The 26,430-nt window shown below is 45.4% G+C and overlaps 2 protein-coding genes across 5 annotated transcripts in view; one reads left to right on the top strand and one right to left on the bottom strand.

Annotated features, from left to right (window-relative positions):
* The window catches only part of ADAMTS10 (ADAM metallopeptidase with thrombospondin type 1 motif 10), a 60,121-nt gene extending 40,432 nt beyond the window's left edge, over window positions 1–19,689 (bottom strand). Inside the window, exon 1 of one of the 4 annotated variants that reach the window (XM_075611587.1) lies at window positions 19,580–19,689. The gene's annotated coding sequence lies outside the window, so the exon portion shown is untranslated. Of the gene's footprint in view, window positions 1–574; window positions 718–9,143; window positions 9,568–19,579 lie in introns of those variants that run through there. The other 3 variants (XM_075611584.1, XM_075611586.1, XM_075611585.1) reach the window with 3 other exon arrangements.
* Window positions 13,776–26,430, top strand: part of ZAP70 (zeta chain of T cell receptor associated protein kinase 70) — a 36,029-nt gene continuing 23,374 nt past the window's right edge. The window contains exon 1 of the mRNA XM_075611592.1: window positions 13,776–14,229. The gene's annotated coding sequence lies outside the window, so the exon portion shown is untranslated. The remainder of the gene's footprint in view (window positions 14,230–26,430) is intronic.

The following is a 26,430-nucleotide window of genomic DNA, read 5'->3' as shown; positions in this document are numbered from 1 at the left end:
AGAGAGAGAGAGAGAGAGAGAGAGACAGGGGGAGAGAGAGAGAGAGAGAGAGAGAGAGAGAGAGAGAGAGAGAGAGAGAGAGAGAGAGAGAGAATGGTATCTAGTGACAGAGAGAGTGGGATGCCAGGAGACATGTAGATGGAGAGATGGGGGGAGGAGGGGTGGGGATATATGGTGTCAGATAGAGAGAGATATGTACCTGGAAACATATATAGTAAGAGGGAGAGAAGGGGAGGGTGGGGTCGATGTCTGGGGGTAGAGAGAGAAAGAGGGATGACTGGAGATACATAGGTAAAAAGAGAGAAAGGGAAACGGAGAGACAGGTGTCTGTGGACAGAGGGAGAAAGAGTGAGGGACAGAGGGAGTGATGTTTTGGGACAGTGAGAGGGTTCTGGGGACAGAGACACACTGTCCTGTGCAAAATACAGACTCATGAGGGATGAATACTTCCCAAAGTGATGGAAACTAAAACAAACTACAAAAGACTGACCAGGGAAAACATTGCACACTGTACGGAGAAACAGAAGCAAAATATGGCACAAGACCAAAATGTCACATAATCTCAAAGACTCACGTATGTTACTTAGACACCCGGGTCTGTCCCCACGTCACCCACCTTCTGTTTTGTGTCCAATCATTTGTATTAATTAGAATCTATTTTCAATATATTATTTTTTCATCACCTAAAAATGTAATGCTAATAGAGCTTTGTTGAACTTCAGGTCTGGGACAGAGAGATAGAGAGGGGGGGGGGGGGGCGGGAATGTCTGGGGGCAGAAAGACTGTGGGGTGGGGGGAGGAGGGGTGATGTCTGGGGACAGAAAGGGGGGGGGGGAGATGTCTGGGGACAGAGAGATAGAGGAACAGAAAGATGCCTGGGGACAGAGAGAGGAGGGGCATGATGCCTGGGGACAGAGAGAGGAGGGGCATGATGCTTGGGGACAGAGAGAGGAGGGCATGATGCCTGGGGACAGAGAGAGGAGGGCATGATGCCTGGGGACAGAGAGAGGAGGGGCATGATGCCTGGGGACAGAGAGAGGAGGGGCATGATGCTTGGTGACAGAGAGAGGAGGGCATGATGCCTGGGGACAGAGAGAGGAGGGCATGATGCTTGGGGACAGAGAGAGGAGGGCATGATGCCTGGGGACAGAGAGAGGAGGGGCATGATGTCTGGGGACAGAGAGAGGGGGGCATGATGCCTGGGGACTGAGAGAGGGGGGCATGATGCCTGGGGACATTGAGAGGGGGGCATGATGTCTGGGGACAGAGAGAGGAGGGCATGATGCCGGGACACAGAGAGAGGGGGGGGGGGCATGATGCCTGGGGACAGAGAGAGGAGGGCATGATGTCTGGGGACAGAGAGAGGAGGGGCATGATGTCTGGGGACACAGAGAGGGGGGCATGATGCCTGGGGACAGAGAGAGGAGGGGCATGATGCTTGGGGACAGAGAGAGGAGGGGCATGATGCTTGGGGACAGAGAGAGGAGGGCATGATGCTTGGGGACAGAGAGAGGAGGGGCATGATTCTTGGGGACAGAGAGAGGAGGGCATGATGCCTGGGGACAGAGAGAGGAGTGGGGACAGAGAGAGGAGGGGCATGATGTCTGGGGACAGAGAGAGGGGGGCATGATGCCTGGGGACAGAGAGAGGGGGCATGATGCCTGGGGACAGAGAGAGGGTGGCATGATGTCTGGGGACAGAGAGAGGAGGGCATGATGCCGGGACACAGAGAGAGGGGGGAGGGGGGCATGATGCCTGGGGACAGAGAGAGGGGTGGGGACAGAGAGAGGAGGGCATGATGTCTGGGGACAGAGAGAGGAGGGGCATGATGTCTGGGGACAGAGAGAGGAGGGCATGATGCCTGGGGACAGAGAGAGGAGGGGCATGATGCTTGGGGACAGAGAGAGGAGGGGCATGATGCTTGGGGACAGAGAGAGGAGGGCATGATGCTTGGGGACAGAGAGAGGAGGGGCATGATTCTTGGGGACAGAGAGAGGAGGGCATGATGCCTGGGGACAGAGAGAGGAGTGGGGACAGAGAGAGGAGGGGCATGATGTCTGGGGACAGAGAGAGGGGGGCATGATGCCTGGGGACAGAGAGAGGGGGGCATGATGCCTGGGGACAGAGAGAGGGGGGCATGATGTCTGGGGACAGAGAGAGGAGGGCATGATGCCGGGACACAGAGAGAGGGGGGGGGGGGGCATGATGCCTGGGGACAGAGAGAGGGGTGGGGACAGAGAGAGGAGGGCATGATGTCTGGGGACAGAGAGAGGAGGGGCATGATGTCTGGGGACAGAGAGAGGGGGCATGATGCCTGGGGACAGAGAGAGGAGGGGCATGATGCCTGGGGACAGAGAGAGGAGGGGCATGATGCTTGGGGACAGAGAGAGGAGGGGCATGATGCCTGGGGACAGAGAGGAGGGGCATGATGCTTGGGGACAGAGAGAGGAGGGCATGATGCTTGGGGACAGAGAGAGGAGGGGCATGATTCTTGGGGACAGAGAGAGGAAGGCATGATGCCTGGGGACAGAGAGAGGAGTGGGGACAGAGAGAGGAGGGGCATGATGCCTGGGGACAGAGAGAGGAGTGGGGACAGAGAGAGGAGGGGCATGATGCCTGGGGACAGAGAGAGGAGTTGGGACAGAGAGAGGAGGGGCATGATGCCTGGGGACAGAGAGAGGAGGGGCATGATGCCTGGGAATGAGAGAGGAGTGGGGACAGAGAGAGGAGGGGCATGATGCCTGGGGACAGAGAGAGGAGTGGGGACAGAGAGAGGAGGGGCATGATGCCCGGGGACAGAGAGAGGAGTGGGGACAGAGAGAGGAGGGGCATGATGCCTGGGGACAGAGAGAGGAGGGCATGATGCTTGGGGACAGAGAGAGGAGGGCATGATGCTTGGGGACAGAGAGAGGAGGGGCATGATGCCTGGGGACAGAGAGAGGAGTGGGGACAGAGAGAGGAGGGGCATGATGCCTGGGGACAGAGAGAGGAGTTGGGACAGAAAGAGGAGGGGCATGATGCCTGGGGACAGAGAGAGGAGTGGGGACAGAGAGAGGAGGGGCATGATGCCTGGGGACAGAGAGAGGAGTGGGGACAGAGAGAGGAGGGGCATGATGCCTGGGGACAGAGAGAGGAGGGCATGATGCCTGGGGACAGAGAGAGGAGGGCATGATGCTTGGGGACAGAGAGAGGAGGGCATGATGCCTGGGGACAGAGAGAGGAGGGCATGATGCTTGGGGACAGAGAGAGGAGGGCATAATGCTTGGGGACAGAGAGAGAGAAATACAGCAAAGATGTCTAGGGCCAGACAGAGAAGGGGGAAAAGATTTCTAAGGACATTGAGGGGGTAGGAGTGGGGGGTAGTGAGGGGAAGATAGGACATTGAGGGGGTAGGAGTGGGGGGTAGTGAGGGAAAGATATGTCTGTGCGGAGTGAGAGAGAGAGAGAGAGAGAGAGAGAGAGAGAGAGAGAGAGAGAGAGAGAGAGAGAGAGAGAGAGAGAGAGAGAGAGAGAGAGAGAATGTATGAAGATGGTGAGAGAGAGAAAGAGAGAATTTATGGAGAGAGAGAAAGAGAGAGAGAATGTATAAAGATGGAGAGAAAAAGAGAGAGTATGGAAGAGAAGAGATGAGAAAGAAGAAATAATAGGATGAGAGAAAATGATAGAAACAACAAAAAACAGCAAGAAAATGACAGAAGGGAAATGGAAAAATGAGGATTTGAGGGAGTGGAATAGATTAGTTTTTGTAACATGTTTGAGGTTAAATATAATAAGTGCGTGTCACACACTGAATAATTCTTCATCCCAAAATAACCTCCCATTCTTTTTAAACTATGTTTATGAAGCAATGTTCCTGGGGAAAAGGGGAAAAGGGGAGGGAGGGTAAAAGACAAAGAGATGGGGAGAGAAAGGAAGTGGGTAAACAAACAGAGAGAGGGGTAAGCGAGAGAGGGGGGTGTAAGAGAGGGAGAAATGGAGGGTAGGGGAAAAACAGAGAGTTTGGGGTAATAGAGAGAAGAGAGAGGGATGTAAGACAGAGGGGTAACAGAGAGAGAAAGAGGAGGAAGTAAGAGGGGTGGTGGGGTTGGAGAGAGAGAAGAGTGAAAGAAAGAGAACAGGTAAGAAAAGAGATATTAGTGGGGGAAGGGAGGAGTGAAAAGGGATATAGAAATTAAAGAAAGTGGGGAAAAAAAGAGAGGTGGAAAAGCTAGAGAAAAGGAAAGAACATAGAGAAAGAGTGAGAGGGTAAAGAGACAGACAGCTCTGCCTCAATACCAGGGATATTTCACCCCAATATATAGCAGCACAATTCACGGCCAGATGGGCCCAGCAATGTGTTAGGGGCTGTGGCACGGAGGAGTTAACCGAGACCATCCACATAATGGGTGTCCCCTCTGTCATTGCCCAAACTTCTCTCTCGTCTGTGAGTAGGTTACTGGCTATGTACTTCTTTTACCCAGGCTGTGCTGAAGCGCTGTGTAACACGGCAGGCATAAGCTTACAGGGGTCCATGCAAAAATGGATATGAAGCAAAAAGTCACACTGTGAGCGCTCATTTGCATTTCATTTCCCAGAAGCAGTGGAAGCAGTGTATGCTGGGAGATAATGGGGAACGGCAGGGTTGCAGACCGTCTGAGACATGTGAATGTGCTCACAAGTGATATTTTATTTGCTCTCTTGTCTCAATAATTCTGTCTGTTTATTCTCCACTGAGCTGTCCCCTTTCCCTATTCCCCCTGCTCCTTTTCATTCAAAGTGCCACTTTTCCCCTGTCTAACTCCGTTATATTTATTTTTACCCGGTCACTTTTGTGTCACAGGCAGCTTGACTTCTCTTTTCTTCTTGTCTCCGTGACTGTCCCTTTCCTCTGTCACCGTCCTCTACTCCTTCTCTCTGTGACAGTCTTTTTTTTTTGTCACCTGCCACTGTCCCCCTCTGCTTCTTCACTCTGAGTGTCTCTTTACTCTATCAGTCACCTGTCACTGTCCCCTCTACTCTCTGGGACTGTCTCTTTCCTCTATCACTTTTCCCCATCTGCTTCAGTTCTCTGTGACTGTCTCATTCCCCTGTCACCTGTCCCTATTTGCTTCTTGTTTCTTTGACTGTCTCTTTCACCTGTCGCCTGTCACTGTCCCCTGTTCTCTCTATGACTGCCGCTTCCCTCTGTCGCTGTCCCCTGGCTCTACCCTCCTGCAGTGAAGTGGTTAAAGGTCCTCTAAGCAGTGAATGTGGGACTGTGTTCTTATAGGGAGGGTCTCTGTGTGATTTGGGTGAGGGGGTGGGAGGGTCTGTTAGTTTTATATAACACGCTTGCTGTTCTCTAAAGCTGCCAGCCACGCTCTCTCTTCTCAAAGGCCGTCTGTCTATCTGGGCAGTCACTTCCTGCAGACGTCAACTTCTGTCTCACTATGGGGTCCCCACTCTTTAAAGGCACATCGGTGTGTTAATGTGTGTGTGTTATCTGTGTGTCAGTCTGCTAATGTGTGTGTGGAATCAATGTGTGTCAAGTGTTTTAATGTGTGTGTGGAATCAGCTTGTATGTATATCAGTGCGTTAAAGTGTGTGTGTGTGTGTGTGGTGTGTGTGTGTGTGTGTGTGTGTATGTGTGAGTGTGTGTGTGAGTAATCAGTTTGAATGTATGTCTGTTTATGTAATAGTGTAGTGTAGTTTGTGTAGGTATGTGTGTGTGTGTGTGTGTGTGTGTGTGTATATCATGCTGTATATATGTGTATCATAAAAATAATGACTTTATTTCATATAGCGCTTTTCTCCCAATGGGACTCACAGCGCGTCACAATGACAGTATAGCGCGCGTCACAATGACAGTATAGCGCGCGGTCCGCAGCACATAGGAGGTTTTCTTTACAGACACAGTCCCTGTCCAGATGAGCTTACACTCTGTTTCTGGTGCCTGAGGCACAGGGAGATAAAGTGACGTGCCCAAGGTCACAAGGAGCTGACACCGGGAAATGAACCAGGTTCCCCTGCTTAGTGTCATTGTTTACAGTCAGTCCAGTCACTGAACCACTCTTCCCTAGTAGTGTGTATGCGTGTGTGTTTGTGTAGTAGCCGGTTTGTGTGTGTGTAGCAGTGTATGTATGTAGTAGCGTCTGTGTGTGCGTGTGCATGTATCAGTGTGTTTGTGCGTGTATCTGTGTCTTATTCAATTTATAGAATAAGGCCCTGTGTGTATCAGTGTGTTAATGTGTATCAGTGTGTTAATGTGTATCAGTGTGTGTTAATGTGTATCAGTGTGTTAATGTGTAGCCGTGCATCTGTTTGCACATCATAGTGTATATATGTATGTCGGTGTACGTGTGTCTGTGTATATCAGTGTGTCTGTGGGCCTTATTCTATAACGTGCGATCACATTATCACACTTTATAGAATAAGGCTTTGTGTATATCAGTGTGTTAATATGTATCCGTGCATTTGTGTGTATATTATAGTGTGTGTACGTATGTGTATCAGTGTGTTAAACTGTATCCGTACGTCTGAGCGTATATCATGGTGGGGTGATTTTGACTATACATACACGGCGTCCTGTACTAATCACAGATAACCCCTTAGTATTCTATTCTGTACTAAAGACGACACACATTGTGCACACACATTGTGTCCTCTGCTGCAGATATCTCACTACACAGTGTCCTGTACTAATAATAGACGCCTACTCCAAACTCACTCATATCTTCTAATCACAGATTATCCCTCTGCACGCACACAGGGTCCTGTAATAATCATGGGTTACACCCTACACACTGCATTACTTTCTAGATAAAGATGCCCTCTCTGCATGCAAAGATGCAATTCTGCACACAGTATCCTGTCTCAATCACATGTACCTCTACACACACACACAAACACGCAACATCCTGTAATAATCACAGATGAAACTCTATACACAGCATCCTGTACTAATCACAGATGAAACGCTGCACACACCACGTCTTGTGTTAATTATATGCAGCCATCCCACTAACTATCCAGTCTTAGCGATAACAGGCACTATACTGTCCACCTGCTGTACTTCTAATAACTTCTAATGCTGTCCAGTCCAAGAGGTGCATTGTAACTGTCCAGCACTGAAGGGGTCAACCTGCACTGCAAGTTTTCCTGTCCAGGAAAATTACAAAATTATCCTCAAGCTCAATTATTACCCAACCCCCTACTCTTCTCTCCCCCACTCCTCTCCCTGCCCCCAGGCTTCAGGTCTAGGTCAAACTTCAAAAAGAGAACATGGGATTCCACAGGACAGAGACTGTCAGAGAACTGAGAGATAAATGTATGCCACATGTAACTTCTGTATACCACATGTAACTCCATATACACCACATGTAACTTCTGTATACCACATGTAACTCCATATACTACATGCAACTTCTGTATACCACATGTAACTCCATATACACCACATGTAACTTCTGTATACCACATGTAACTCCATATACTACATGCAACTTCTGTATACCACATGTAACTCCATATACACCACATGTAACTTCTGTATACCACATGTAACTCCATATACACCACATGTAACTTCTGTATACCACATGTAACTCCATATACTACATGCAACTTCTGTATACCACATGTAACTCCATATACTACATGTAACTTCTGTATACCACATGTAACTCCATATACTACATGCAACTTCTGTATACCACATGTAACTCCATATACACCACATGTAACTTCTGTATACCACATGTAACTCCATATACTACATGTAACTTCTGTATACCACATGTAACTCCATATACTACATGCAACTTCTGTATACCACATGTAACTCCATATACACCACATGTAACTTCTGTATACCACATGTAACTCCATATACACCACATGTAACTTCTGTATACCACATGTAACTCCATATACTGCATGTAACTTCTGTATACCACATGTAACTCCATATACTACATGTAACTTCTGTATACCACATGTAACTCCATATACTACATGTAACTTCTGTATACCACATGTAACTCCATATACTACATGCAACTTCTGTATACCACATGTAACTCCATATACACCACATGTAACTTCTGTATACCACATGTAACTCTATATACACCACATGTAACTTCTGTATACCACATGTAACTCCATATACTACATGTAACTTCTGTATACCACATGTAACTCCATATACACCACATGTAACTTCTGTATACCACATGTAACTCCATATACTACATGTAACTTCTGTATACCACATGTATCTCCATATACTACATGCAACTTCTGTATACCACATGTAACTCTATATACCACATGTAACTCTATATACCGCATGTAACTCCATATACTACATGTAACTTCTGTATACCACATGTAACTCTATATACCGCATGTAACTTCTGTATACCATATGTAACTCCATATACTATATGGAACTTCTGTATACCACATGTAACTCCATATACTACATGTAACTTCTGTATACCACATGTAAATCTATATACCGCATGTAACTTCTGTATACCACATGTAACTCCATATACTACATATAATTCCATATACTATATGGAACTTCTGTATACCAAATCTGACTTCTGTAAACCACATGTAACTCTATATAATACATGTAACTCCATATAATACATACAATAGATGGAGTTTTAGGGAGCGGTTATATGGGGCAATAGGAGGAGTTATAGGGAGCGGTTAAATAGGGCAATAGGAGGAGTTATAGGGAGCGGTTATATGGCGCAATAGGAGGAGTTATAGGGAGCGGTTATATGGGGCAATAGGAGGAGTTATAGGGAGCGGTTATATGGGGCAATAGGAGGAGTTATAGGGAGCGGTTATATGGGGCAATAGGAGGAGTTTATAGCAAGCAATTCTAGAGAGCAATAGACGTTTGCAATGCATTTGCAGAAAAGGGCTTAACATTGTCCGCTTGCAGCATGTTTCCTGCAGCCCGACAATTAGATTGTAAGCTCTTGGAACAAATATTCATAGCACCTGTAATATTTGAAGCCCCTTACTAAATCAACTCCTTCGCTGCCACAGGGGACTGCAATGCATTACACAACAGTATAACAACAGATTTCATAGATCCTAAAACACGAAAGCATAGAGATCATATCCCACCTATAACAGATATAGGGTTTCCGGAGACGTACCTGATCCTTTAATTGACCCGAAGTATACACCTGAGTCAGCACCAGGCTCCTTCAGCGGGTGAATTAAAAATGGCCTTCTGCTCGCTCATCCCAATCTCTTATAGGGTATGTTCTTTGCAAGGATAAAAAAAAAAAAAAAAACTATCTATGGGATCATTTTTGGCAGTTTCTCCTTAAAATAAAAGAAATCCAAGTGACCTCACTGTTTGAAGGGGCTGGGGCCGTGTTTAAAGGGACACTCCACTACAGTAGCCCGGCTTCTGCTGGGGTTTTTAATAGGGTCGAGAAAAGAGGGGAGGAGGGGGCGGGGCCATACTTGTAACCCCTTTGCTGCCGGGCCCATACTTGTAACCCTTTCGCTGCCAGCGGGTCCTCCAACGCATTACTTTGAAATGTGTTGCAGGTCAATCTGGCAGCGCAGGGGTTAAGTTGCCACAGGGGCAGTGGGTGGGACTTTAAGGCTGAGTGGGAGGGGTGATGGGTAGCTACACCCACTGGGTACCTCTCTTAAAGCCGCAGCACCACTCTGCCAAGTTCATTTGTAATGCAATTAATAGTATGATGTATAAAACAAAAGACAGCTACTTTATGGCTTAAAATAATAATCATACAGCTCTGTATAATGGCACTGAGCATCTCCTTCCTTCTCGCTAATATAATATATTTTTTAATTGTTCGACTAAAATAATCCACCTTCTAAATATTTTTCAAGCGGAAATCGTCCATCGGATCTTTTTTTGTTTAATCCCGGAGAATTGTGTGTTAATTTTTGTCACAGTCTTAAAAAAACTGGCCACTACTGGTAATGTATGACTACTGCCGCCCCCTCAGCTATGATCCCTGCAGTCTTGAAATCACTGTTCGATATGAACTTCTGTCCAGCGCTAAGCAAAAGCAGGGGTGTATTGTGTATATATATATATATATATATATATATATATATATATATATATATATATATATATATATATATATATATATATATATATATATATATATATATATATATATATATATATATATATATATATATATCCTGTAATATCCCCAGTGAGGTTTTAAGACCTATGTGAATTATGATGTAACCATTAGGGAAAAATGAATGAGTGAATATGCCTCAGTAATAGGTGATACTTTTTTTTTTTTGGACTAACAATTTATATTTTAGGACAACTGCTAGTGTAGCAGGGTCACCCCTGACTACTAATCTGCCCTTCTCCTGGCAGTAAGTCCTGGTATAAGCAGGCCTTGCCTGTAGTCAGCATGGGGGTTTCCCCCTTCACCTTTGGTGCTACACTTGAGTGACTGCAGGGGGTGGTACATCCTGTTGTAGCTTTGACTATGGGGTGTCCGCCTTCTGGCTGTACTTAAGGGCAGGGCCGCCCTGAAGTTAGTGTTGTTGTTCCTTCCCTCTGAGGAAGGCAGGTCACACGACTGGGAGTCTGAGATTGGGGCCTACCCATGTGCTCTTCCCTATGGGGAGGAGCGAGTGTGGACCTATACCTCTGCCTCCGCTAGGGAGGTGGGAAAGAGATAGGACGTCTGCGGGTGCCCTTGGCCTGTAGTGACGGTCCAGGGACCATCTCCAGTGAGAGCTGTATCCGGCAGAAGACTGCTGAGTAGCTGTTGTGTTACTGCAGTGTGTAGTAATAAACCGTTCCTGTTTGCAATATACCTCTGGCCTGGTGTGTGATCTAACTGGGATGAGAGGTAATCAGTTCTAGCATGGGAGATCACCTCCATTTCCTTGGAGCCTACGGCAGATGGAGGCGCTGCACTGCTAAGTATTATGTGGGGTATGAAACTTAGAAGCCAGTTCCTGTGTCCCAAAGTCATTGCAGAGGACTCAGCCCTCTTGTTACCAGCAGGTATGCACCACACTCTTCCCCCCCCCACCCCCCGTAATGGCCCCTATCTGCAATCGGGTGGGGGAAACACTGTTACATTTGGAGGCACTGCTGAGATGTGATAACAAGACAGGCTTACAGCGAAACAAAGCTGGAAATAACAAGGTATGCTTCCAGAGCAAGTACTGAATGAAGGAGGATGCTAGGTGTAGTCAGGGCGATATCGCTCCCCACAAGGAACTATGGCCTAGACAGCCCTAAGTCTCCCTGAAGCGGGTAGTCGGGATGCCTAAAGGGGGTGCTTTGGTTAACTGAGTCCCAGAGACCTCTGGAGAGGGTCCGCAATACTGGCAGCTGAGTGGGGCAGCGTAAGGATACTGCATAGGGAGTGTCTTAGGAGAGGTGCCTGGCATACAACGTGCCTGAACCTCTGCTAGAAGAAGCCCAGAGTGCTACTATCCAGTAGCCAGATCATGGAACCACAGAGTGCTTGTAATGGATTGTAATCGTGTGCAGCGTATTGAGATGGAGCTTTGCTAGCCTGGGGTACAACCTACTCTTGGTAGACTTCTAATCTATATGCCACACAGACCACAGGAAATGGATTCCCGTGAGAATCGCGACTCCTGTGTGGTCAGAGAATGGACTGTGCTCAAAATGGAGGTTCCCTTGCCCGGGAATGCACCACGTAAGTTACATGAGTTAAGGGGTTGTCTCCCGCCAATGTTGGAGAGTGCATGTGCTGCTTGCAAACAGGTGGCAAAATTAAAATGTGAACTTTTTGCAAAATTCTGTCCCAGTCTGGCGCAAAAGCCCGGGCCCTACCCAAGCAATGTGAGTGGCTCAAGCCGGAGTCAGAGTCACACCCTGTCCATGCCCTCCTCTAATCTCCACCAGTGGGAGGGGGCGAGCTGATGACCAATGCCTAATGACTTTGACGAATAAGGGAGGTACCGGATGCAGCGTACCACACCCTCAGTTCTTTGGAGTCTGGCGAGCGAAAGGAGTGTACGTACCATTTCTGGTGCTTGTGCTTAAAAAGACTTGAATATGTCTGGTGGTTTGGACTTTGACCCCTATTAGCGACCAAGAGGGTTCCTGGTGGTGAAGATAGAGGGAAAAGGGTACATCAGATGCCTATTCCCCAAGTATGATTTCCCAGGTAGTGAATTGACCTGGGCAGCCAAGTGTGCCTGCTGCGGAGCACAATCCCTGAAACCCACAATGATGTGGCCTATGGAATTCACAGAGAAAGATACGACCCACCCCAATACTTGGGCGGTCGATGCAGCTGCTGATACGCAACAATCTACCTCAACTATCGAGGCTTCGGAGGGTCCGTGCGCCCGAGATGAGGCACAAGGGGAATCAAGTATCCCGATGACCTCAGAGCAAGCTGAGAAGGTTCCAGACCCGGTCCCCGCCGAGGAACCAGAGACAGTCGGTGAACCAGAACCAGCCCACGAGATGTCGGGTAATGTGACTGCCTGGGGTGAGGAGGGACCGCTGTTCCCAGAGGCGCAGGAGCCCAGAGAGGCCTTGCAGATTGCCGCTGTGTATGCGGAAATGATCCGGTGCCTTTCCCCTGTGGATGTGTCCCTACCCTCTTCATGTACAAATAACCGCCATTCTTCGTGGTGTTTCGGCCATTGCTGACTATGCCGACCGAGACCAAGGACAGACCGAATGGTGACAGCGACTCTGCTCGACAGCAGAGCCCGTTACCGATGACCGTGAGACCTGAGAGGCGGATGAGCCTACCTTTCGTGGAGGTGTCCAGAGCCTCATCCAGGGATTCTCCGGTACAGATGGAGGTGCCTTCCGGTGCCGACGTCCATGCAGCGGAAGCTGACAAAGGCAAATACAGCAACCCTACGCAATGGTTGGATGTCGACGCTCTTCGGGTGCGGGTCCTGGATTTGCAACCAGATTCTGAGATATCTTCTGGCGATGAAGCCACTGCTACGGTGATCGCTGGGGCGAATGAGAAGCCTTCGATTCCCGCTCCAGTGAGTACCGCTATAGCTCCAGTGAAAGGAACTGTTGCCTTTATTCAATTCCTGACTGAACATTTGGCCTGTGAACCAGCGGCCGCTGCCGTGGCCGATACAGCCTTGGTGCTTTTCTGGCCCGGTATCAGAAATATGTAAAGGCCCGTAGACCTATGCCCAAACCGCACTGGGACAAAGGAATATGTGGGTGCCCAGTATGTTACCAGGAATATTGTTCTGCTCTCGTTTTAAAGAGAGTGGATCATGGCATGAGATGACCTTCCTAAGAAAAAGGTTCTCCAGGTTGGGAGGAACCTATGTTTCAGTAAAGCAGTTATTTGAAATGTGTATTCAATAAAAATGTAATGTATTTGTTTACAGACAATGTATATTCAAATACCTTGACATGTGCTGTTTTCATCGAGACAATATATATCATGCATACTACTGTGATGATCATGTGAAATGTTATTTTGTGTTGTTCAGGTTTCAACAGAGATGGTACCCAAAAATTTAGGACCCAAGCGGGGTCATTGGGAATCCACCAGAGGGAGAGTTTAGCAGGGTCACCCCTGACTACTAATCTGCCCTACTCCTGGCTGTAAGTCCTGGTATAAGCAGGCCTTGCCAGTAGTCATCATGGGGTTTTCCCCTTCACCTTTGGTGCTGTATTTGAGTGACAGCAGGGGGTGGTACATCCTGTTGTAGCTTTGACAACGGGGTGCCCGCCTTCTGGCTGTACTTAAGAGCAGTACCGCCCTAAAGTTAGTGTTGTTTCTTCCCTCTGAGGAAGGCAGGTCACACGACCGGGAGCCTGAGATTGGGGCCTACCCATGTGCTCTTCCCTACGGGGAGGAGTGAGTGTGGACCTATACCTCTGCCTCCGCTAGGGAGGTGGGGAAGAGATAGGACGGCTGCGGGTGCCCTTGGCCTGTAGTGACGGTCCAGGGACCATCTCCAGTGAGAGCTGATCTAAAGAGACTGTATCCGGCAGAAGACTGCTGAGTAGCTGTTGTGTTACTGCAAAGTGTGTAGTAATAAACCGTTCCTGTTTGCAATATACCTCAGGCCTGGTGTGTGATCTAACTGGGGGGAGAGGTAATCAGTTCTACCGTGTGAGATCATCTCCATTTCCCTGGAGCATACAGCAGATGGAGGCGCTAAGTATTATGTGGGGTATGAACCCCAGAAGCCTGTTCCTGTGTCCCAAACTCATCGCGGATGACTCAGCCCTCTTGTTACCAGCAGGTATGCACCACACACGACCCGTAATGGCCCCTATCCGCGAGCGGGTGGGGGAAACACTGTTACATTAGTCCAAATAAAAAAGGTTAGATATGAAGACAGCTTCCGCTCAGCTAATATATATGATATATGTAGGGGGTGCAAACGGGGATAGGATATGATAGTAGAAACTGAAAGTATTCCCTTAAAGAAATGCACTCCACCTTTTTATTAATGGAACTCTATGTGGACTGGAAAGAGATGGAATACCATCACCCCCGATGAAGTTCTTGGTAGAGAGAAACGCTCGTCGGGGGATGATGACATCATCGTTATCAAGTTTTTAGCGCGAATGCAACACAGGTTGCACTCTATATGGTTATGCTGCAATTTTCCACCAATGAATTTAGATAGTTAAACTATGATGTGGGCTAACAAAGCATCCACTAGATTCCAGTCAGAGTTGCTGTATAATTCTGGTATAACGTGGTAAAAACTTCCGTGTTACGTTGCTATCTTAGGCCCGGGCCATAGAGGTGTGGGGAGAGCGGAGGCGCGCTAACGCTGAGGCTCGTCTGCTTCAGTCAGCGCGATTGCACGGACTTGCAGGCGAGCCAGCGTGCGCAAAGGGAGTCGGGGGGAGGTGGTTGGAGGCGGGGCAGTGACGTCGCTGGGCGAATCGCCCGCGACGCACTGACGTCAATGTCACGGCGCCGACATCACAGCGCCATGACGTTGACGCTGCTGTGCTGTGATTGGAGGTTTTCGGCCGACAGCGCGCTGAAAAACCGCTTGGCGCTCGGCTGAAACCTCCAACTCGTCAGCACGCCTGCGGACGCTCGCGTGAGCCCCCTCTCAAGGCATCCTCATTGAGGATGCAGGGGCTCAGCGCGGAGCATCCGCACGCCTCAGCACGGCTTCCCGTGCTATGGACGCAGCCTTAGGCTGCAGTAATTCAGGCAGACATCGTGTCTCTGCCAAACTGATCAGCGGCGCTTACATTTGAAAGCACATGGACTTACAAGGTACAGTATTTAACATAAGTTAGAGACACCTATGGTGTGATTACATGCCGTAAATTATAAATTACAATATAATTCCACGCTATAAGACATTAACAGTCACTGTGCTTTTGGTTAACATTTATTAACGGGCAGTACAGCTCTATGTACACAATTGACAGTAACAGCATACTTCTATCTAAATAAGACCAATGATTACAGGTGGTAAACCACTGCGCCACGCTGTAAAAACAATGCCTGTTCTATCCTATAAGCCTAGATAGTTAAACGAAGATGTGGGCTGACAAAGTATCCACTAGAAATCCGTGAGAATAGTCATCTGAATTCTATACTACACTATGCTGTTTGCTGAGGCTGCAACAAATAGTAACTAACAAGCGCGGGTTACATTTGTAAGCATTTCAGCACCTAAATCACTCCCTGGAGACTAGAGTGTGTTGTGATGGAATGATCCGCAACAATGTATATGCCCCACGGTGTCTTTAAACTACAGCGACTTTGATTGCTGCTGTGGTTTGCATAGACACTAACTATTGGCAAATATATCTTTCCTAGCATGGGGGGCAGCAATAACAAACACCTTACCAATTAAGGTGAATTATTATCTACATCTATCTGAAGGCAATATTAGGATTAGATTATGCATATAAAGTCACATGGTCAAGGATAGGGGTCAATAACAACTACATGACCCAATGGTAGGAGCTCTTTTCCGCTATTTGTAATTACTCCTCCCGCCACTATTATTATTATTTATTGTCACTAACTCCAGACCATTTTTGAGTCATTACTGCAGTTCTTTAAAACCTATCCCACAATAGAAGTGTATATCTGCCTCAGCAATTTCACACTGCGGGTAGCCTCACAGGGATTCTTCTCACACCCTTTATTTATTAATATAGGCACTATGAATGTATTGACATTAGGAGTTCACCATCCCTTCCTTTTGTGACAGTGTATAATAGGTAGGAATTCATTCGAATCACCCTTTACGGTCATAGTGCAACATACCACATAACAAGCCCACTAAGAAATGTGGATCGCTTGTTTCAAAGCGCTGACGTCGAAGAGGTTGTAAAACTCATTTCTTTTGTATAAAATAAAGTTTGTATTAGGGGAGATGGTATTCCATCTCTTTCCTGTCCACGTAGAGTTCCATTAATAAAAAGGTGGAGTGCTTTTCTTTAAGGGAATATTTTCAGTTGCTACCAAATTAAAAAAGGTATCATCTAATACTGGGGTACCCATTTATTTATTTCTCGCTATCGCCACTGGACTATCACGACTACTTCTATTTTATTCATGAAGTAATCACACACACATTCTAAGCTCTGCAGGGCAGGGGCTCCTTTTCTTAATGTTTACTTTTGTGTCTGAAGCTCTTATTCCTACTATTACCCCTATTATTAGGTCCTGTGTATTACTGCTGTGAAGTGCTATGCACATGGGTAACCGCGCTATAGTAATAAAGATGTACATACTAAACGACAAGATAAGTGCTTTCACTTTACTGCAATATGGTTGCTAAGACCAAGATGCGCCCAGCATTTTATGGACTCTGGTGCCCTCATGTGGTATATGTTGGGAACGTAGAGCAGGAGAGGTTGTGGGCTATGCAGGACTCGCACTACAGTACAAGGTCTTTCAATGTCCTTCTGAAGTCGGAAGCATGTCTCCTCTTCACTTATTAATTGTACAGGAATGAAGAATCGGATAGCAGACTGTAAGGAAAATGGCAGGGAATATTATGTATTTTAATCAATGTGGTGCTTCAGAGGTCAATGTGGTTACTGTTTGTTTTTAAAAATACAATATATTGGGTTTATGAAAGGTCAAGACTCTTCCTGGTTCTGTCCAGAGCTTCAAAGAGTGCTTAAGTGGTGGGTTATCACTTATTGCCGACTAAAAGTACAAGATGTGTTGTAAGGGACTGATAGAATTTCGAGATAAGGGCAGTTGTTTTGCCAGAGATGGGATTAAAATATGGCTCTCTTTACATCTTTTTAACCAGGACCCTTTTAAAGTTACTTTCAAAGGCATTCTCTAGAGTGTTGTTCAAGGTTCAGGGGGTGTGGCTAAGAAAGTATTCCACAAAAGAGTGAATTTATAAAAAATGAGAATATCCGGTGATAACCTCTACTCTAGAGGTGCCCCCCTGCCTGCTCACCTCCCGGCATGACCCCCCCCCCCTCCTGCTCAGTTCTGGCATCAAATGACGTTGTAGGGTCATGTGGTGTCACATTGCCATAGCATTATTTGCTGCCGGGTTACCATGGCGCTGTGTTTGCCAAGATCAGGTAGGAGAAGCTGCAGAGGCCTTTACTTTAAATGCCTTGGAGGAGAGCGCGGGACCTCTGTAGCCGCCACCCACATCCCCCCTTGGAAATTCTCCCACCCCCCACTTTGCGCACCCCTGCTCTAGAGTATACCGTTCAGATATCTGTAATGGTTGCAAGGAGACGCATGCAATAAGCCCACAGACTACTTGGGTAATGAGTCTTGTTAAGTCCATCATAATCGCCTGAATCTATTGATATGACTCACGTGTGTCTAAGAATTAAAGAAAGGAAGTTATAAGTGCGTTTATATATTGAAGCAAAGCTTTAAACGTCTTCTTTAGGAGTTTTTTTTCTCTGTCATAAAACCATCAACCAAGCAGCTGATTTTCGACAGGGGCGGGCTTATGTTGTTTCCATGGGGACAAAAATAGTACATAAGTCTTAGCAGGGTATTATGAAATTAGAATTCAACAGAGGTGTGTTTGGGATCAAACATGGGATTTTTCATATTTGAATGCCAGGGACCTCTCTGTGGGAAAACCTATGACATATGTTAAAGTACTGTATAGGGATTTTTTGCTTTAATCTGTTATTTTAAGAGACTATTCTGCATTTATAACTATGTTCTTCTAATCCTTTTTCTGTAATCTAACCACTGTATTTTTAGGTCTCTCTCTCTCTCTCATAAAAATATTACTTATGAGCATATTCACATGTCTTAGACAGGTCTGCAACCCTGCTTTTCGCTATTATCACCTAGCATACAGTGCTTCCACTGCAGCAAGGTACACTGGGAACTGACATGCAAATGGGCACACAGTGCCACCTTTTGTCTCAAGCCCAAATTACATGGAAAACCCTTAAGCCAATGCATGCTGCTTTAAACACAGCTTTTAAACATAGCCTGGGATGAGATGCAAAGCCAATAAACCCACTCAGACTGTTTCGTCCTTGTGGGTCTCATCAGTGTGAGGTTTGTGGTACTGGCTTTGCAATATGAGACATGAGTAGGTCTTCACCACACATTATTTAAGTTATGGTGGGTGAAAAGGTGACTAAAAACCCTCCACCATATAATATATATATACAGTATTAAACAGTTCGTTAATAAGTAATGCTTTGGGGCTCTCAATGAACTGTTGCACACTTTGTAGAGCATATTTACATATTCGGACACATTTTCCTACATCAGATTTTTGTGTGTTAAGTGCATAGTTTTTTCTATAATAAACAGGGACCTGAGACCCTGGCAGATATACATTAATTACATATTTTGCATACTCTTTGGGTGGTGGGAGTGAATAGATATGATTGCAATTGAGTAAGGGGTTAATATTAATTAATTGAAAGTACCTTGCGGAAGAGAAAGGTGAGTTGGCTAGAGTAGCCGTGTGTATTAACCCTGGTTGCATATCTAAGTCACATGCTCACGTGTGTGCTGTTCATGACAGATAGTATATGGGGATGGATTGAGGGGAGATATTGTTAATTTGAGGGACCTTTGTGAAGGTGAAGAGTGGGCAAGCTTGAGAGCCGGGTATTAACCCTTGTCCCATATACAGGTCACGTGCTCACAGGTGTCCCATGCATGACACAGATCCTCCACCATTTTGTAGGTATAAATACAATCCCAGCAAGCTCATAAGCTCAAAACCTGCCACATTTTATATATACAGTTGTGTGAAAAAGAAAGTACACCCTCTTTGAATTCTATGGTTTTACATATCAGGACAAAATAACAATCATCTGTTCCTTAGCAGGTCTTAAAATTAGGTAAATACAACCTCAGATGAACAACAACACATGACATATTACACTGTGTCATGATTTATTTAACAAAAATAAAGCCAAAATGGAGAAGCTATGGTCTGTAAAATGTCTCTGTAAAGCGCTATGTTAAACTAGCAGCGCTATACAAGAACAAACAATTGTTATTTTTATAATTATATTATTATAACTACAGTACACCCTTCACCCACCCCATTAAAAAAACAGTAGCCCCTTAATTAATTAATAGTAGAAAGCAACAGCCATAAAATTGGGTGTCCCAAGGCTTCAGAAAAGGTAACTCACCTCAGTGTGTATCAAGCTGTGAGCCAGGATGTGTTGCAGATTTTCCTGCTTCCCAGAGCTTGATAGCAGAAGCAGCAGATGATTGGGTAAAAAAGTCATTTGCATGTAAAGAGAGCAACAGAACCCTGTGACATCAGGTTATCTCAGACTCCCATCTTAGGAAAAGTTGAAGAAACTACAAAGAATTCTGGAGAGCAACAAAGTATGGGCCGTATAAAAATGTTGGGAGGAAATCCTGCGCAGGTGGAAAAGGCATTTGTTCCTTGGAGCAATATGCCAAATAATCTGTACTTACCTGGATTTACAGAAACATCTTCTTGCTTGTTGGCAAGTCTTGCGACTCATAACCCTGAGAGGGGGAATATCCGATGTTAATTAGTAGCATTAGAGACAGCATTAACTCTGTAGTATCTGCGAGTGAAATGAAGGTTGGAGTGGCTGAAATATCTGCTCCCAAACAGATAAATGAGTTGCCCAAGAAGAAGTTGGGGTAAAACAGAATAATATTATTCAAGGTCACCCCAGCTCATAAAATGCATCCTTCAGACTGGTGTGAATGAGCCTTTGTGAGTGCTATGGCTAGGAATGCTCAACCTTTGAAAGGAGAAATGTTTTACGGTCGAGGTATTTAGGAGGCAAGGAGATGAGTCCCAACAGAATTTTTGTTGGAAGACATCTATTAAATAATCTTTGGTTTTCGGAGCAGATGAAACATATGCATGTATCCATGTCCTAGATTCCTGTGACTATGATGTCAGTTTTAAAAGACTTCAAGCTTTGGATTATTTCTGGACAAGGTACGAGAGTCTTAAAAGCACTGAATTGTGGTAGCCTTTGGCAGCTTTTCCGGTTTCTAATCCTGAATTTTTCATATTTTCTTATATGGTTTGGTAGACAATGTGATGGCTCCATCTACAAGAATCATTGATGAGTAGGACATCTGGATAGGAGGTTGGAAAGTGCAAGTCAGGTGTAGGCGAAATGGCAATGTTACAAAATATCTGCCCAATTCTTTCTTCATTGGAAGAGAAAAAGGAAACTGTGTTTACTATGGTCAGCCTATCTTGTACCATAGGTGTGGTTCATTCAGGCATTCAAGCAATACAAGCAAAAATGTATCTTGTGCCAGTCCTTGGGCCAAGAGAGGGCAAATTGCACATAGATGAAGTGCAATTTATGTGATAAATGTGGGCATTCTTATTGAAATTTTCCAGAAACATGACATAATATTTCAGGAATATGGGAGCAGGAAGTTGATTTTGAAGAAAAGGATACATTTTATGATCATACCTTAAAAGTTGCAAGTAGAATTTGTCCACATCCTCCTGCAGAAGAAGCAACTATGAACAGTGCAAAAATGACAGAGGGAACGAGAATGTCAGAAGATCCCTTAGATGGAACCTCATTAAATTCACTTCCAGTAGGAGAACAATCTGGGAAAATAACAGACTCCTACTAAAAAGGTAACCCAGGGGAAAAATAAAGATAAAACAGAATGCAGAATTGATAACGGCTAAAAAAAATGGAAGAATGGCATAGTAAAAAGACTTGGAGGGGCTCTTCAACATCATGCAGGTTGTTTGTAAAGTTCTTCAGGTTCTGTAAAAATAATTTTACTATGCTCAAGATTAGGGTTCAAGATTGCAAAGCCAGATAAGGTGGAGGAGCTTTATCCGAAGAGGAATATCATATGGATGATTCCATATTGACAGAATCGGATGTGATCCTCCCATTATGTTGGCAAAAAGAAAGGGAAGTAATATTGCACTTTGTTTGACTAAAATGTCTGTGTGATGGCAGGGACAGCAAGGCATTCCAAATAAATGTTAAGCCGCTTGCCTACTCTGCCCCACAAGATGGTGACCCACTGCAAGAGTTAGTGTGCCATCCAAGATTTGGAAAATGACCAAAATATGTAACTTGAGTTTATGTACAGTGGCGAGAAAACGTTTGTGAACGCCAATGATAATTAAAGAAATTCCATAGTTTTTCCATGATAACCTTCTTGAATCAAAACTAGTCTTTTGTTAAATATCCAATAGGGTTTATATTAACCAATTCCATGTCTTTTGAAACAAAATGATGTATGAATTAGACAAACAATTAGTAATTTAGAGTCAGGGTATGTGTGAAAGTAAGTGAAACCTTGGTTTTATCAGCTAAATTAAAGGGGATAATTAGAATCAGGTGTTTAAATAATTAGGTAGATCTTTAGGTGTGAGTTTGGGAGGCCCCACCCTATATAAAGATCAGAAACTTTGTAAATTTGGACTTCACCATAAAGGTGTGTGGAAACATGTCATGCCACAATTAAAAGAAATCCTGAGGACCTCAGAAAAGCAGTTAATGATGCTCATTAGTCGAGAAAGGGTTACAAAACCATTTCTAAGGATATGGGGCTCCACCAATCCAATGTCAGACAGATACATCTACAAATGGAGAAAGTTCAAGATCATAGTCACTCTACCCAGGAGCAGTCGTCCTATCAAATCTCTCCAGAAGTCACAAAGAACCAAAAAAAGTAACATCCAAGGATCTGCAGGCCACTCTCTCCTTGGCTAATGTGATTGTTCATGACTCAACTATCAGAAAAATACTGAACAAGAATGGTGGTCATGGAATGATAGGCAGGAGGTGTTATGGAGCCATTGAGCCAATCGCATTGTGATTGTGCTGTTACTTCGAGGAGCCGCAGATTTTCAACACAATTTAAAATACAAACAGCCATGGATTCCCTGATAGCATTTAACTAAAATGTAGAGAAGCAAGGAGCACAGCTGGTGTAAAAATCTGCAGGAAGAGTCCTGTAGAAAAAATGAAGGGCACAACTCCGTGCTAAAACTGAGGGTGGTTTATTGAATAAGTGCACAGGGACAGAAACACAGCCCCACACCGACATGTTTCGTCCCACGGGACTTTATCATGTCCCCCCTTGACTCTGTATTACACATATGTTGGTATGATTTACAGAAGTTCCCATCTATCTATATGCTGAAATACAGCTTGTGAGTCTATACACGTGTATGAGCGTCAATCTCTACGTATATACATATAGCATTTAACTAAGAAAGATTTACAAAGCGTTTCATAAAAAATTCATTATACCAAGCTGAACGATGTTAGTACTTAATTTGTAGCTAAAAGATACATGCTACTACTGAGGTGTGACCTCAATTTAAAGGACTACTCACTTATTCAGACCTATAAATGCTTGACTAGGAGCAATGTAGACTTAATGAACAAAATACATAGTATTCATTGCCAATGAAATATATACCCTTTTAGGTAGTGTTAGGACCTGCATACTGGTCATGCTGTGACGTGACTGCAGGCTTATAACGCTTTGGCCAAAGGGTTTAACTAAGTGACCCTTATTCATGTGAATACTAACATTGAAGTATTTAACTATGTATTTTGTCATATAGGATGTAGCATTGCGTATTTTTGTCTTTTGTTGTATACATTTGCCACGCTCAGTAGCTCTCCTTTTGACACAAATATATGTATATGATGTGGTGGGTTCTGGAGTTAGAGCTTGCTGGGATTGTGTGTTCATATAATGCGATTGAGCTGGCGGTGATGGACGTTTATAGCCCACTGCTGGGAGATCAGGTGAGCTAGGCTCTGCCCAATCTGTAACTTGAGTTTATGTATGTGTTTGATAGACATGGCCCCCAGCCAATGACATTTGACTCAAGGGACGAGGGAAAAAAAGGGGGAGTCTTTAAGAGTCCTTGGTAGAGCATGAGGGGGCAGAGCTGCCATGACCGGAGGATCCTCAGATTGATTCGTGGTGACCAGAGGACCAGATCGTGAGCAGGACGACTCAGCGGAGATGGGTGCCACGGTCATGGATAGGCCCACTGGTGGAGTTAATGGAGAGCTGCAGCCTACAAGACAAAGGGAGGCGTGAGTAACCACAGAGGGGATCCTCATCACTGACCAACGGTACTGAAGTATTTGCCAAGGCTAAGGCCTGCTACAGTTACACACTTTGTATATGAGCTTCAACATTGTGCCGGCACCCTCACGGGCCCTTATAATATAGGGTCCATGGGATTGGGGAGAGACACTGCTACACACCTGTGCAGAGACTTACGTGATATGTACTGTGCCTGTATTTGGATGATCCTTCCGTTTGAGGAAGGAATATTTAAAATATATATAAAACTATCTGTGTTTGGAGGGGGGGTTCTATAAATACGTTCTTGTTGTTAATGTCCGGTGCCGACCACATGCTCAGCTAGTGAGATAGTACCTGTCATAATGGGGAGAAGGACTTGGGGCTCCTGCCTTAGCATATAAAGAGTTTAATGAAGTGTTACATTGGAGTCGCTGCTGATATTCTGTAATTGGTGGGATACACACAATGCCTTCCCGTAAAACGATAAATATGATCAGACAAAGGCTGATTAAGTTGTACCCAGTGGGTGATCATTGTTGGGGAATTGTCTTGAACTTACCAGAACACTCACCCTATTGTGCACCCTGTCGGTGTATATCCAACACTCCCTCACCAAGAGTGCGGCCATTTGAGTCACCACAAGAGCAGGAGTAACAGTAAGTGGAAGAAGAGAGAGAGAGCAGGACAGGGAGTTTGCTGGAGTGAGGGGGATGGGATGTGAGAAGCAGATTTAGTTGATGGCTACAAAATGAGGGAGATATCAATAGAGAGTGGCAAATGAGGAATTAAGGCTTAGGGGCCAAAGTGTTGGATCTAGGAATAGAGGCAAAAGTACAAGTCAAAGAGCGGAGGTAAATAGGGGAGAGCCCTTATTTCATGTAGATACAATAGGCTTGGAATTTAGGGAGGTAGGAATGCTTTACAAGATTTAAATAGTATCATGGGGTGTATTAAAGTCTGTGTAGGGATTTGTAATATTTAACAATTTAGGTAGTGATCTTCATGCAATATACCAGGCCGAATCCTGAGGTTAATCAACCCAACACAGGTCTTCTGCACCTCTAGATCAGGAGTGGGCAACTCCAGTCCTCAAGGGCCACCAACAAGTCAGGTTTTCGGGATATCCCTGCTTCCGCACAGGTGGCTCAATCAGTGGCTCTGTCTTCAACTGCACCACCTGTTCTGAAGCAGGGATACCCTGAAAACCTGACCTGTTGGTGGCCCTCGTGGACTGGAGTTGCCCACCCCTGACGTAGACACACTTTCCAGGATCTGGCAACTTACTGCAGCTCCCAGGGCCATGGCCCAGTGCCGAATGTTGCTTTTAAATGGTACGATCTGTATTTATTGTTATATATATTACGTGCTACTGGGTGAATTTGGCATTGTGTGCTGTGAGACCTTACTGACAGGTACCACAATGTCTCGAGAAGATCAGCTTAACAAAGTTCTCGATTGAAAGCTGAAACCTTGTTTCCCTTGGTAACCGGCTCACAGTCTGATAAAAATAAATGTCAGTGAGGAATTTGAACTGCGCTTCAAGATGTCTGTTTCCTTCTACTACAAGTCAAAGATAAGATCATAGAAGTGAGTGGTATGCACAGGATTGTACTAAAGCATTCAGCCTGCCGGTCCCAGACACTGCCGATAATATGGCTATTAACGGGGTACTGAGAGCCGCACCTCTGTTGGGAAGGGCTCAAATAAAGGAGAAAATATTGTGTTAAAATACAAAGAATGCTTTTGTACTGTGTATGTGCAATGAAGACATTGATACTGCCTGGATGCCTAATAGTGTAGCGGGCATGGGGACAATGAAATGTGGGCCATTACTATTTGTCATATCTCTTCCGCTGGACCTAGAAATCAAGTTAATCGCACTTTTGTAGATAAAGTTAGAGAATTTTTAGCTAAGGAGGTTGCCACAATGGAGGAATTTCGTAACGAAATGTACCCCGCTGCACCCACTTCCTCTATGGACAATGCCCCCACCTCACCAGAGGCGCCCCTCACTGCCATGGGGAAATTAATAGAAAAATGCACGCAGTCCCAGAGGGAAGATAATTATTACGCATTTTCTCGGGGGTGAGACTGACCCCTTCGAGTGAGGACGGTTTTGAGAGCTTTATAGAGCGGGCACACAGTTTGTGCAGAAACTGGGGGATTGGACCAGGATAAAAAAAAGGCCAGATTACGGAAAGCCTAAAGGGTCCCGCGCTATCGATAGTGTGAGCTGTTAGAAAAGGAAAAGAGGTCAGCGCCCCTAGTGAGTACCCACGTGCTCTAGAAAACACGTTTGGCACCACAGAGCAGAGAAGAACTATATTTCCAGTTATGGGGAATGTATTAGCAAGAGAGAGAGAAATGATCAGAATTCCTACATAGGCTGGAGTTGGCTCTACAGAGGGTCGTAAGAAATAAGGGTGTTGCTACTGAGAGGGTTGACCATACCTGAGTAGAACAATTAATATGTGGTGGACCCATGGGGGATGTGATGACATTCTATCTGCAATTCTGGGAACGGAAAGGATCACCTCCTAAATGTCTAGAGATTCTGCAAGGGATAAGAGATGAGGAGGAGCAGGTGGCAGACGGAATGGCCACCAAAAGCTTAGCAGCTAGCAGTCAATGGAGGTCAGAAAAAGTTCCATTGATTTAGGCAGGATTAGTTTCCGTTAGTAAATCTGGTGCAGCACCTGACAGACTTTGACATATAGACCCCCAGGGTCACTAAAAGACATAGGATGATAATGTCTCTCTTTGACCCTTCCTTAATATGCTGTGAAGTCATCCTACCCCTAATAGGGACGATTGAGATCCTATTCATTTTCACAATGCTGACATTTTTCAAAACAGAAAGAAGATGGCGTCACGGTATATTGAACATAGACCTTAGTGTCCTTGGGGACAAACAATGTCTTGTAGAGGGGGATCCCATGAAAGTCTA

The sequence above is a fragment of the Ascaphus truei genome, chromosome 8 (genome assembly GCF_040206685.1).
Source record: "Ascaphus truei isolate aAscTru1 chromosome 8, aAscTru1.hap1, whole genome shotgun sequence".
Taxonomy (NCBI): domain Eukaryota; kingdom Metazoa; phylum Chordata; class Amphibia; order Anura; family Ascaphidae; genus Ascaphus; species Ascaphus truei.
Note: the sequence above shows the minus strand (reverse complement) of the source record. Positions and strands in the feature narration are given on the sequence as shown.